We start from the raw sequence: 15,145 nt of genomic DNA, 5'->3' as shown, positions 1-15,145 counted from the left end.
CCAAAAGCAATTCAATCATTATGATTATTATTACGTTGAAGTAAGGTTTGAAGCCAACCAAGAATTATTTTAGCCCACAAATTCCATATTTTAACACTTCCTTCACTAAAAACGCAAATAAAGAAAATAAATAATGAGAATCGAGTTAAAAAGATCAGAAATTACTTCGTTGAAAAGCGTTGGTATAAATCGATAAAGTGTAAAAAGTTCGTAAACAAATAAATTCGTTAATATCAGCAGGGGTTTAATACAGTTGAAGGGGAGGTCCTGTACAGGCTCTGGCTCCCCATCTTCATCAATACAGATAACATTCTGTATACACGTATACAATATTAACTGAAAGCCATCTTTGTTGTCCTTTACCTTATCAATTTGTCTGTGAACGAATAAAGGTCTATTGCATAATCAACAAAATTATCGATTATCAGGTTTTTTTTTTTTTACTTACATAAACCAGTATTGAATGAAAAGATACGTTAAGAGTGAAATAAGCACAAATTAAATGAAATCAAGCATTTTTTTAAGCAGTTTTAAGATCTTTACGCATTCATTTCTCTTATATGTCGAAAAACGAAATGTCAAAGCAAACTAAATGTCTTAAAAATAAAAAAAAAATACGATAAGGCTCAAACTTCTGGAGATTGGAATTTTATTTTCTAATAGTTGTATCTTATATTTACACATTGTTTAAGTAATTTCACTTTTAAAAACTTGTAGATCTGAAACAATAAAACTAAAACAGAGATAGTATTATATCGAACAATTAAAACAAAGTAATTTATTTTAGAGCGCAATTAGCGAGAAATGCCGAGCTATAATTTCGTGGTTTTATGTATTAAAGAAGTTGAGCGAAGTAGTAATTAAGTTGGACAAAGTAATAATAAGTACAAAATATAAAATAATAAAGCGATAAAATGAAAGAAGTAAAACAATTTGAACAAGTAATGAGCTACATAAACTTGTATCAGAAATATGTGCATCATACTTGGTTTATGCACTTTCTTCCAGTCATTTTAATTTATGTAACAATAATATAAATATCTGAGGGCACAATTGTTTTATCTGTGCATTGGTTGTATTTCAGTAGTTTGGAAGAATGCAAGGAATTTCATTGAAGAAAAGATTGGAATTTCTGTTATTGTTATTTCATGAATCAGTACAGTAATAAAATATAAAAGAAAAATTAAATTTAGAAAATAAATGTAACTGTACAAGGAAAACAAATATACTTTCCAAATAGAAAAAAATATTTTCCTGAGGGTTTTAGTCTAAATGGACAAGACTCTTCCAAATTGTCATTTACTCTACCAAAACACGATCTCATGAGTTCATCCACATAATGCGGTAATCATGTTTTACACCACATTGACAACAATAGGTAGTTTAAAGAACAAGAAAGCAATTATCTGTTTTTTCAATTCTGCCGCAATCCTTTTATGATAGGATAGAAACATAATTGAAAATGTAGATAGAAACTTTTTAAACAGTACCAATAATTTCATGAGGGCTGAATATTTAATAGAATGGTGCTTCTCTTGAGACAATTCGCATCACTGCAGTCCTTCTGGGAATATGTCCGGCGAGAACGGAATTGTAATGGTGTTGTTTTTCACAAGCTGTGTAGTCAGATGAATTATCTTGGATCAAAATGTATCAGGAATGTTTTGAATTAGATCACCACAAAACCTGAGCGTTTTCTCGGGGTTTCCTCGCACAACATACGATATAGAATGTCCAAGCAGATACCAGAACTGGTAGACCTGGTAGCAAGAACTTATGGTCGAAATTTGATTCCTGTTTCGTCCTCTTCATCGGAACTTGTGTGGAAGGTGAGCGTTTTCTTTTTCGGACAATCCTTTCTTTCAGAATTGTCTCTTTGGGAATGGTATTTCTTGTTGGTTTGGATTTCTTTGCAACTCTGTTTTTCACACAACAGATGTGCTCGAGAGAAGTTAATAAAGTGACAACAGACTTGGCTCGTTTTTCTTGCAGAGACGACAGTTTGGGTGTGGGGTTAATAAGATCTCAAATTTTCTTAAGTATAATTTCTGCGGTTAGTGTTCTGTCTTTTAAGCTGGGTTGGCATTTTTCTGCAGTGAATTGGAAACTGAGCCAAACTATAACAGAAAAAAAGTAAAAATAATTGGCCATCTATCCCTGCTGTTTGATGGCCATCTGTCCCGAATGCTAGAGAGAGATGGCCAACATGATAAACATAACTCAACGCGTACTTTTTGACAGTTTTAGAAGTTAGGATTCATTAATGTATACTGTACTTTCTTAATATGTAAAAAACGACACTATCATTTCGAAATACATTCGCTGCAGCACGCAATATGCAACTATCATAAAATTTTGTGTTGAGACGATAATGTTTTTATTCTCTGAGTTAATTAAAATTAATAACGCTTAGACGCAGACCAAAATGAACTTACTGTAGTCAAACATGAAGGTTCATCACTGGAGAGGTCACGCAGCGCCGTCGGACGATATTACGGTTAAATTTCGGCTGTTGGCCATCTCACCCGACTTTACCCTATACTAAGCTCTTGGAATCGAAGGAAACTAGAGCTTGGTCTTCATATTTCATCGAATTACTCGAACTTGTTTCAGTTTGGGATTTTTTAGGAGCTTAAATTGGAATGATTAGGAGTTAGTTTCTACATCATGTCTCTTAACCATTTTAAGATCCATTATTGAGGTACTCGTTCGAACCTTGACTTCTTCTTTGAGCAACTTATTAAACAATGTTCATTCCAGATTGTTAGAGAGCAAAAAACAACTTCTTTTAGTATAAATTGCGCTGCCTTATGTTTCATTCCCCCTGAAGTAAGGATTTGGAGTGACAGAAAAAGAGGTAGACCAGCACCCTATTAAGGGCAGTAACAATACTAAAATATTGAGAGAAAACTTTCTCGTAAAACGCGAGATTTTGTCATCATTTCAATGCCGTTAATAACTGCACCAGGTACGCACATTCTTTAAAAGACATTACAAGGTCTCTACGGTGCATTTAATTTCTAAACACACCAAAAAATAATCCAAAAAAAAAGAAGAGATTAAAAAAGGAAAAATAACGAGCAACTTGCAATGCATAAATTTACATTTAATTAGTTAGCCTCATTCTGTAGCCCGTATAAAATAGCCCCATTCTGGACATTCCTGAAATGAACGTAATTTATTACTTACCCTTGCTAGTTTTATTTCTCTTCCAAACTAATAACCAGCTATTGTGGGTGAGAACATTTTTTTTTTTTTTAATTCCTCAAAATTCAATTTAGAGCGATATTAATTGTGCTGCAATAAAAATTTGGCCTCTATTCGAGGTTAAACTGTGACGTCACGATTTATTTAACACCTCAGGGGAAATATTCTACCCAATATGGGGCATAAATCTGTGTTTCATTAGAATAAATTAATCTAGATTAATTATTCTCTGTTGGAAATATCAATTGTTAGTAAATTAAATTTACTGGATACTGGACCGGAAGTAATGGCGGAGATCAGAAATCACAAAGCTCTCTCTCACATTCGTCCACCGCAATGAATACGTGTATTCTGGCCCAATTAGGTTGATTTATTTTAAATGCAGCAGCGATTTTATCCGTTAATTCATACTTTACGAATTCCAAATATTATTGAACATCTTATTGACACCATTTTCAAAACAAATATCCATCCATGATTGTACCACCTCTCTCTTCTTTGTAGCAATTTGAGGTTTTACTTTGTGGAGGCTAGACCTGTAGCAATAGGCCAATACTATCTTCTCTTCTGTTGTAACAAAAAGCGCCTCTTAAACCACTCATCCTCACCTCCCTGATCAACCGCAGCAAAACGAGGCCAAACCATCTTAGCTTCTTTAACTTTGCTCGATTAAATTTTCTGTTGGTTCCTTCTGATTTCTTTAAATACTCAACTCTTCTGATTGGATCATGCTTTTACCGCCATAAGATCCGGACGAGTATACAAATAAGTACAAAGATCGACTTTTAGTTACGAGATTGTGGCCTTTTCAATTTCTTTACCACGAAATCAAAAAAGGCATCTTTTGAAGGCAAAGAATAACCTTTCTGATCCGTCAATTTGCTCTCATTTCTTCGATTGCTCTTAAAAATTATCTCTGATTCAGAAACATTCGTTGCTCTCCACCTGGTGTTCTCCTAATCCCCATTGCAAACATTTCTTTACGGATTAAAGGATTGATCATTTTCCTAATAATTGTACTCTATTTTGTAATAGCTGTTCATTATTTTTGGTGACTGATTCATAGTTTCAATAGGGTGAATAAATAAATGCCAGTTTTCAGTCGTGATACATTTATTCTGCCGAGCTTTCGACCTAGGGACTAGGGCACATCTTCAGGGCTGTGGAACATATTTACAGATTGATAACAATAATTCTATTAAAATGAATATGTATAATGTAACGAAATTTACAAAAATTATTTACCTAGTTTACAAAGTAATACTTTACATTACAGGGTTGGTGTGTCTTCTGTCTTGTCTGTTCATGGACTGAGTGTGATCGGTTTGTGTGTGATATGTGTTAGGTTATATGTATATCATTTCTAGCATACCTACATATCTAAGACAGAAAACAGTTTAAATTTCAAAACAGACACGAACAATTTAAACAACATATACGCAAACTTACTACAAAATACTTGGCAATTGGCAACACTGACTTCCACACAACCTAACACATTTCACACACAGACCGATCGCACTCAGTCCATGAACAGACAAGACAGAAGACACACCAACCCTGTAATGTAAATGTATTACTTTGTAAACTAGCCCTGAAGATGACCTAGTCCCTAGGTCGAAAGCTCAGCAGAATAAATGTATCACGACTGAAAACTGGCATTTGTTTTTTCATCCTAATTGTACTCTATTTTACTTTTCTTTTTTTTTTAACCAAATTTTGGAAATGGGATAATGTAATAAATTGGAATTTGGAACAGGAGCTGGGCATAAACTTCAGCAAGTTCTAGAACAAAGTTCAGAGAACCATGGTTCGGAAAGAATTTGAAATGACAAGTTTTTGTTAAGCTGTAAAAAGCTTTCGTTATTAAGGCTATGTAAAGAGGATGGTCTAGACTCGATGGCCTATTTAAAGTGATGCACTGTTTGCCTTCAGAAGTGCAGGAGGAGAGATTGGAAACTTTAAACATTTTAAAAAAATTTCCATGGTTAGTCGGCACAGAAATTTAAATATAAATAATCAACCCAAATAAAGATCAAAGAAATTTATCAAATTAGAGCTTCCTGTAGTTGGTCATTTCCGTTTTCTCACACACACACCCACACAAGAACTCAAAATTTCTCTTAAAAAAAAAAACTATTTTCCTAAAAACGCTATTTCGCAACTGAAACATCAAAGCAACCTTACTATCGTTTAGTTAAAACCCCTCCAGCTTTTTACTGATGCTGGTATTCCTTGACACCCACGATATTTGGCCTACTTAAAAATTATGTTTATTTTTTTCTCTTAAACTACGAGATATTAAAAATAGAAATATTAATATTAAGGCGAATAATCTACCTGTCGATACACTAAAATGTCTTAGAAATGATAAGCTTCTATTTATGTTAGACAAATATACAAGTTAAGTAAATATTCAACTGTAGAACATGGTCATAATTACAATGACATAAATAGTTGTGTAGATAGTTTATAGGTAGATATTAATATTAGGTAGTCTGTCCGAAGACAGGCAGTGCGCTGGAAGAACTTCCGGGCGCCAAAAACCACAGATGTTAACGCGCCTTAAAAAATATATATATAAAATATATATGTAAAGTAAAGTAACCGCCTATTTTTTCAGGCTTAACGTCCAACTACCAATTAGGTGTCGTGGACGGAGGCGACTAGAAAACATATTTTACTGTAAATTTCTTTTATTAACCATCAAATAACATCCAAGGCCTAAGACCGGGAATCGAACCCAGTTCCAAAATTCATATTAGCTTCGCAGGTCTCGCCTCTAACCGCTCGGCTACTGTGGCACCCTAAAAAATGTGGAACGCTTCACGATTTTGCGTGTCATCCTTGCGCAGGGTCCATGCTAATCTTCTCTGTATCGTTCCAATTTTAGTATATGTACCTCCGAAGCGAGTACAATATATAAACGTATATATAAATAAATAGTAACGCAAGCTTTACTAAAATAATAATTTAAAAGGACATTTAAGTGCCATAGAGAACTATTTTTAAAACAAAGAAATAGGTCACTTATATGTATATATATATATATATATATATATAATCGAAATAACAGTGCCTTTACATTACAATATAATCTCTGACCAATTTAACCAACGAGCTCATCTCAATAGTATGGCCAATTGAATTTAATTTATCATATAGCGTTTTGCAAAATTTTTTATTGAAGAGAAAATATGAGTGAAAAAATAACTCTTTAATGGTGTCAATTAAAATTTTCCTTTTTTAATTTTAATTAATTTTTAGTAACCTCCAATTCTGTAACCTTCACTGTGGGTCCTAACCTGACAATATAGTGACTATTCTAGTGACAATGATGAATATTTTCCTGGAAATACTGTTCATAAAATTCGAGTTACTAATTCATATAATAGGAGCTACTAATTAACAGCGAGATTACTAACCTGATTGTGAGTACAATAAAAAATTATTATTCGTAAAAAATTAAATTGAAATATGGAACTTTTAATTTGTTTATTAATTTTTAACTTCTAAAGCTAAAGTTGTTAATCCGATGCTAAAATCTTAATAATCTATCTAACTTCAGTTGAGCAGTCTTTTTGTATAACATTTGAGTTCATCTTCTGAATTATTGAAACGATTGTAGCAAAACTTTTAGATTGAAAACACTAGAGAAAAGTATTTTCTCAAGACCTTGAACAAGTTTAGGCATTACGTGAACTTGTGCAAGAGAAGTGCAATTTCTCTTACTTGTAAAATAACTTCTTGTAAATAACTATTGTAATATTTTAGTTATAAAACTTACTTTAAAAAAGCTGTTATCCTTTCAATTTGAGCAAAAGTAATATGGACTCACCTGAAACAGAATTGAAAAGAAGCATTATAAATCTGGGTGGGGAAGTCACATGTTATCTCAGGACTCAAATTGAATTGTTGCTTGCAGAATAACAAAAATGATTCCTAAAATCTTTTCTCGCAGAAACGTTTTAATAAAGGGATGGTTATTACCTAAATACAAGACAACCAATTCGCCAGGGAGACTTCAGTGTTTTGCGGAGTGCCCAGTCTAACCATACGAACATAATTTACAGTCAGTCACACATATAATTATAAATAATCACAGCTTATTACTTATGTGTTTGCAATGCTGGCATAAAGATCATACTCTTTTATTTGAAACATTTTCATAACAAAATTTTGGGGTGATTTTTGGTTTCAGCATCCCATTTTAGTGGGCAATATGTTGCCCTAGATCTTAAAAGTATTGCTAGAATTTTATGTTTAACTGAAAAAAAGTTCGAACTTACCCAAAATAAGTCTGCATTTATTAATGATACGGCTCCCACATGTTCCTCGAAACTTAGGCTACTCCTATCTGATATCACTGCTTTAACCACCTATTTTAGGCTCCAAGAAGTTTAGCCTTTCTAATAAATTCTTTTTACTGCCCATAAACACAGCTTTTATCTGATAAAATCTAATTTTAAACAGCGTGATGTCGAGAAACAAACGTTGTACGAATGTTAATGAACTACACCAAAAAGACTCGGTATGTTTGCTTGAGCTTACTGCACAGGCGCAGTTCTCCACTCTGGTCACATTAACTGTGTATATAAAGTGTTGAAAGTGAATTTTGAAATAGCTCGCCTTCGAGAAGTCTTAGTAAAAAAGAGAGGCCACGCCTCGAGAAAATCACGCGGTAATCTTATCTAATTCTCGGTTTCTTTTCTTGCCAGAAGGTTGTTGATTCGCAAATCCTAGGTCAGGTGTTTTGCTATCTTCTTGCTGTGGTTATTGGAAATTGCGCAGATTTTCCAATTTAATCTTTGAGGTCGCTTGCGAACTATACAATAGGTTTTTTATTAAATGAGCTAATGCGTTTTTGCACGTGTGACCGCAATCACACCAAAAAAACGATAGTCACTGAAACATTCAAAATTGAAAAAAAATGCTTCAATTATTGCTTTAAACAAATGCTTCTTTGCTTAAATAGACTATTTTCAGCTACATATGATCTTCTTGAAATCAATTTTCCTTAATTTTATTTAGGTACTAATTACCCATAATTTTGATTTTGAAACTGATTCCAAGGAAAATTCATTTTAGGGAGTCGTGGGAGGGTTTAAGACCTCCTCTAATCTGAGATGCAATTCTAGTGCAATTAATATTCATTGATAATTACCCCTTAGTTTGTAGGAAATCACATGAAGGGAAATTCTAAACAGTTATTTAAGTTTTCCGCGATTTACATTTGAGTGTTTTACCACTCTATTGTATTGCCGCAACATATACTGGGAATTATTATATAATAAAAGTGACAGAGAAAGTTTCCATCTTACAAGCAATAGGATTGCCTTAGGAGAGCTGGGGATTAGCGATAGATTTATTTTAGCTAATCTAGCATATAGATGAGCTATCATCTTTATCAAATAAAAGTTAAATATGAATGCTTCACTTGCCAAATCGATTGACTCCACTTTCTGAATTTTATTAAATTGTAATGACTGAACACTTTATTGACTCCTAACTGTATAATAATCAAAACCAATTTCGGCTGATATCAAGTATTAACACTAATAAATGGCAAAAAGGTTTTTAGCCATTGAATAATGAATAATTTATTTCAGAAGCCAATCTGATTAACACCATAGTCTAATTTAAATTGTAATAAAAATTTAGTTAAATCACTTTATTCAACACAATTGACGACTTCTTAATATACAAACAGGGTGATTCATTTAAAAGGCACCAATCGCTAATAACTTTTTAGAAAAGCGGAATTCCGGAAAAACCCCACAAAGTAAACTATATGTTATTTTTCAAATTTTCCATCCCCAATGCTGTATCTTCATTTTTGGCGTAGTTACGGCCAAAAACCCTATTAGAGTTTCATAAGGACCACTGGTTTCGACAATGATTATGAAAACTACATAAAAAAAACTGTGAAAAATGACGTAACCCCGTTTCGATATCTCTAATATTAGTTGAGATATTTAAGATCAAAGTTACAATTTTATCTATTCGTGAACGGTTTTCAATATTAATTTTCCACCAGAAATACACGTTTTGGGAGGTCCTCTGACTGCAAAAAATGTTATTTGTGACGCAAAGAACAAAAGTAATAATAGTTGAAGATTTTAAAACACGTAGTGTAATGTAATGGTTGTGGGTGAATCAGGATAAATTTGTTTTATCATCAAATAAAAGCAATCATCACATCATTTTAATGCACCCAGTATGCAAGACTTCGTGACTTGATTGCGGAAAGAATATCTTGCAATACAACAGTAGAACATATAGTTTACTTCGTGGGTTTTTTTCGAAATTCCGCTTTCCTAAAAAGTTATTTGCGATTGGTGCGTTTTAAATGGATCACCCTGCTGTATATACTTTGCTTTTTAATGCGAACGATGTAATACGAGACAATTACAGTAAACTGACCTCAGTAGCATAATAACGATATATTCCATCTTATACTGCCGTTAAATATGTCGTTAGATAAAAGATACGTCTACAGCAATTCAGTCCAAATCGTTTATTTGAATTTATTGTTTAACAGGAATTTAAAAAACAAAACTCTATATAACTAGTTTCTCATTTTTCTCAACTTTTTGATTGATGGAGTTAATCAATTTGGGAAGTGAAATATTCATTTAATGGCTCCAAGTATTTATGGAGAAATCATGAACGATAGGCGACGAACTGGGTTCCCGGAAGTATAAGAGTTATCCTTTCTTCTTCCTGGAAGATTTCCATTACTTACCCACCGCTATCTACTATCACCGATATCCGTCTGTTCTAATCGTGCAAAATATCGACATTTATCGGAAATATCGGTTTTGAACCGGGACTGAATACTAAAAATAGCAGTTAGGTGCTAGAGGAGACCATAATGAGGTATTGGGCTACTGGAAGCATCAATTCAATCAATTGATTTTGATTTTAAGCATAAAAAGAATGGAATTTCGAGGAGCGTAATTTTATAAGCGTTAAATAAAGAACAAAAATTAATAACAGGCACCTGGAAATACAACTTAAGGAACATTGGGTTATTGAAATATGAAAACAAAAACCATACTTGGGTTTTAAAAATATTTAAAAAACGGTTCTGAAATTACTATTGATAAAAACACGAACAAGCAGCATCTCCGTCGAAATTAGATTCTTTCCCCTCAAACATAGTACCCTATATTTCCAGTAAATTTAATTAAAATGAGGTATACATTAAGGTACGAAAACTGGCGAGTTTATTACAAGAAGAAGAATGTTGGAACCAATATCTTTCGATTAATAGTAATAGCGCCGTGAGATATTTGAAGGATGAAACCATATTACAGTGCCACATCCCCTTTCTGCCGCCTCCACACACACACACCACAAAGCTACTATCCGCCTTTGTAAATAACAATATTAGAGGACGAAAGGAACTAATATTCAATACCAGGAAATAGGCTATTCACAAATTTCAAATATTCAAAATGGGTAGTTAATGAATTACACATTACTTTGGTACCAGAAAGCTAGTTTTGGTATCAAAGTTTGATTTAAAATATGAGGTTGGACCCGTAATGTGGTATAACCTCAATAATTTCAAAGCAGGATGTTTATTTTCCTTGTTAGACGACCAACTAATTACCCAAAAAACAAAATTCCCGTCGCACATATTCAGCAAATTCGGAATTTTGGGTAGACATTTCATTTTTCCCAAATTGTACGTGAAAGTCTCAAAAAATAATTAAAAATAACTCACTTACATTTATTTTTTTGAAAAATGGATTCATTAAATAGCCATTAAAAACATGCAGTTCCACCTCACAGAAAAATTGGTTAAAAAAATGGGTTATAAACCGGAACTAGACAAAATCATAACACGCCACATTTCGACGCATTCCTCTAAGCTCCTGTCTTTAACAATCTAAAGATAGGAGCTTCCGTCAACTGAAAAGACTACTTGATAACAGATCAAAACCCACTCTGGACCACAAAAGACTTATTTATGTAAGTATACGATTAAAGCCAGTCTGGGTCTATAGCATTGAACTGTGGGGTTCAACTAAACTCTTAAGCCTCCAAAGGATCCAGTCCTTGCAGTCTAAAATTCTTCGCTCTATGGTTAACGCTCCTTTCGGTATCAATACAGCATCAAATCATTCAAAATGAAAAAACACATTTTTTTGAACTCTCAGAATATTAAAAAGCGTTTTTCTGTTAAAAAATTGATAACGAAAACTTTTATTCAATTGCAATACTTCCTTCTACCAAGAGTAAGAAATGAATAAAAAAATATCTCCACTTAGAAGTGAGATTAGTTAACCCCCAACGTTTCTTTTTTTGTCTATAGAAACATCATGAGAAACTCCTTTCAGAATTAATACCATGGAGGCCAATTCTCAAGAACATAATAGCAGAACTGATTGAAAGGGAGAGAGCTAAGAATCATGCACTCTGAATAGCAATCAGTCGGACAAATAACAATGCAATAACCTTAGCTGGTAAACTGAAGAGAAATGCTGAAAGGGCGTTAAGAACAAGCTGAAGAAAAATTAGGTTACAAAAAGACCTTTTATTTTTATTCTTTACGTTATCTGGTAACCGCAAAACTTGAATTACCGGTGATAAACGTTTTGATTACAAAATTGAAATTTAACACGATTACAATACTTACTTTTACGCTGAGTAAGATATTAAAGAAAAAAAAATTGTTAAATTTACAGAAAAGTCTAAAGGAAATCTGTCCAAAGGATCAGACAATTCTCTCTTTTTTTGGTAAATATATACAGGGTGATCCATTTAAAACGCACCAATCGCTAATAACTTTTTAGGAAAGCGGAATTTCGAAAAAACCCACGAAGTAAACTATATGATTTTTTTTGGCCTAGTTTTCAAATTTGACTACATTTTATTAAAAAACGTATTATGATGTATCAAGTATTATGAATGACTCCATGTGCGGGATTCGAACTGGGGGATCTCCCACTTACAAAGCAACGCTCTTGATCACTAGATCAACACCCTGGAAAGATATTCTTACCATAATCATAGGTAAAGAAGTCTTGCATATGGGGTACATTAAACTGATGTGATGGTTGCTTTTATTTGATGATAAAACAAATTTATTCTGATTCACCCACAACCATTACATTCTTTAAAACCTTCAATTATTATTATGTTTGTTCTTTGCGTCACAAATAACATTTTTCACAGTCAGAGGACCTCCCAAAACGTGTATTTCTGGTGGAAAATTAATATTGAAAACTGATCAAGAATAGATAAAATTGTATCTTTGATCTTAAATTTCTCGACTAATATTAGGGATATCGGAACGGGGTCATCGTCATTTTTCACAGTTTTTTTTTATGTAGTTTTCATAATCATTGTCGAAACCAGTGGTCCTTATGAAACTCTAATAGAGTTTTTGGCCGTAACTACGCCAAAAATGAAGATACAGCATTGGGGATGGAAAATTTGAAAAAAAAACATATAGTTTACTTTGTGGGGTTTTTCCGGAATTCCGCTTTTCTAAAAAGTTATTAGCGATTGGTGCGTTTTAAATGGATCACCCTGTATATACCATATTGAGGCGCGTCAACATCTGAGGTTATGGGCGCCCGGAGCTTTTTTAAGTGCACTGCTGGACAGTGAGCTGTAAAAAGCTCCTAGAAAGAGAAAACCTAAGGGCCAGCAGCCCTGGATTCGAACCCGGGACCTCCAAGTGGGAATCCAAAGCATTAACCTCATAGCAAATTTATTCTCTAATTACTTATATATTATTATTAATTTAAAAAATAAAATAAAATAAGAACTGTTTCTTTCAAGACATTAGTATTCTGAAGAGAGAGTTTAAAACCGTAAAGAAACAATTCATAATTAAGTGACTTTAAACAGCCTTACAATCTGTTCCATTAATTACCAACGAATACAACTGTTGCGTTCATAATTAAATGTTTCTGTTATAACAATGTTCTATACTTCATACTTAAAAAGAGTTGCGTTACAAAACGTTTAGTTGGCAGAAAATTAAGATTAAATATATAGCAGTGTACAATATACTTGTTGCTTTTTAGGGCGTAACAGCTACCAAGAAAGTGATTGCATTCTGTAAAACGTTCTCCAAGAAAATTACAAAAACAAGGAAAAACATTCAATTATAAAACCTATTCAATAAAACCTCTATTCATGAAAACTTCGTCTCAGTTCTCTTCAAGGTCTCTAAACAGGGTTCATAAATTGTTGCGATAATGGTTTGCCCTCCATGTAAATGTAAATGTTTGGAAATTTTATTTAAAATCACCGACTGGAACTTTACTTATTCACAGAGGATCTTTCTTTTATTTAATTATGTATCCATTTTATTATGACGTGTCAATATCTGAGGTCATTGGCGCCCAGAGCTTTTATCAGGGCACTGCCAACCTTAGGGCATGATCTCTCGCTGTAAGAAGCTCCCTAGGAAAATCTAATTAATCCCTTTCCTTAACAAAAATTGCGAAGAATTTCAGTTAGCTGTTTTCGAAAAATTCTCTTTACAGGAAAAATTAGTCTATTAAATATTGTTATATTGTCCGGTAGGGTTGATCCTCAAAAAGTGCACGAAAAATGTGTAACTTTGAACTTTGAAAAACACCTAACTTTGACAATTTTTTTTTCTCTTTTTCTATAAAAGTTATAATTCCCAGATTTTCTTTAAAATATAGGGGCAAATCCTCCTTTATAAATGTTCTTTTTTGCAACATCGCAGATCAAATAGATTTCGAGAAAAAATTATTACATGTTTTGTCTATATGAAATTCAAAAGGAAATCCTTTAAGTTGGAACGAAATATCTTCAAAAGTAAAAATAATCCATTCTTTAAAATGATTCAGGATCCAGTTGAGGAATTTCGGATTGCGAAGTTACTAGTATTAGTCCCTTGCTTTCCTAGGCTTTTTAATAAAAACCCCTTTTTAGTTTAAGACCTAGTGTCTAGGGCATAACGGTATGGATTAACTAGAGTTAAAGTGGTCCAACATTGTTGGATTCTTGCATGAAGCGATGTCGAAGTTTTTAGTATTTACAATATCAAATATCATTAAAGTCCACGATAATACTGCCCTCTTACATTAATAACAAAATAAATAAGTAAAAGTTACGGGCAACTTGATTAAGCATTGAAATTTGTTACCATTGTAAGTAAAGTAAAGTAATTGCCTATATTTTCAGGCGGGGCTTTACGTCCAACTACCAAATTAGGTGTCGTGGACGGAGGCGACTAGCAAACATACTTTATAAATTCCTTTTATTAACCATTAAATAAAATCCCAGGCCAAGACCGGGTAATCGAACCCAGTACCACAATACATATTAGCTTTACAGGTCTCGCCTCTAACCGCTCGGCTACCGTGGCGCCTAATTTGTTACTATAGTATAAGTTTTCCATTTACGGCACTATTTTATAGCTAAAAATTGAGCATTTTTTTGTTGGTATTTATTTGAAAATTCAACCCAGAAAATTTTGCAGGTCAAACTGATGGAGGAGCACAAAGCCTTACGAATAAGATGGTGCCATCTACTGAGATGGGTAAGTAAGATATTTGTAAAGCTATTTCTGCCAATAAATCTTTATAACCAAAAAATTGCAAAAATTCAGAACCAAAATAAAGTTCAATAAACAAAAGATGCACTGTTGAGATTGGAAGTTATTATTTGCGAGTAAATGATACCGCCATTAGAGTGACAAGCGTTCTACTGATAAAGTTCCCTACTAAATACATTTATTTGGTGAAAGTGGGTTCTATTAAACTTCTGTCATCATCTCCTTCAACTAAAATGATTTGTTTGACATTTAAATTAAAGATACTGAAGTTAAGTCGCAAAGCAATAGAGGACACAATAATTGAGTGTAACTTGGTATTTAAGGATTGCGAAGTTTTTTTAAGTGTACAATTGCAAAAGCAGCATTACAAAAATGGCCGACAGA

At 33.1% G+C, this 15,145-nt stretch overlaps 1 protein-coding gene and 1 non-coding gene across 2 annotated transcripts in view; both read right to left on the bottom strand.

The window, feature by feature from the left end:
• Positions 1 to 15,145, bottom strand: part of LOC141457202 (uncharacterized) — a 477,911-nt gene that overhangs the window by 427,548 nt on the left and 35,218 nt on the right. The window lies entirely within an intron of this gene.
• Positions 6,018 to 6,124, bottom strand: LOC141457383 (U6 spliceosomal RNA). The gene has a single exon (XR_012460367.1). It is a non-coding gene; the product is annotated as a U6 spliceosomal RNA (small nuclear RNA).

The sequence above is a fragment of the Rhodnius prolixus genome, unplaced genomic scaffold (assembly GCF_049639745.1).
Source record: "Rhodnius prolixus isolate KJV_2025 unplaced genomic scaffold, Rpr scaffold_10, whole genome shotgun sequence".
Classification (NCBI taxonomy): Eukaryota; Metazoa; Arthropoda; class Insecta; order Hemiptera; family Reduviidae; genus Rhodnius; species Rhodnius prolixus.
Note: the sequence above shows the minus strand (reverse complement) of the source record. Positions and strands in the feature narration are given on the sequence as shown.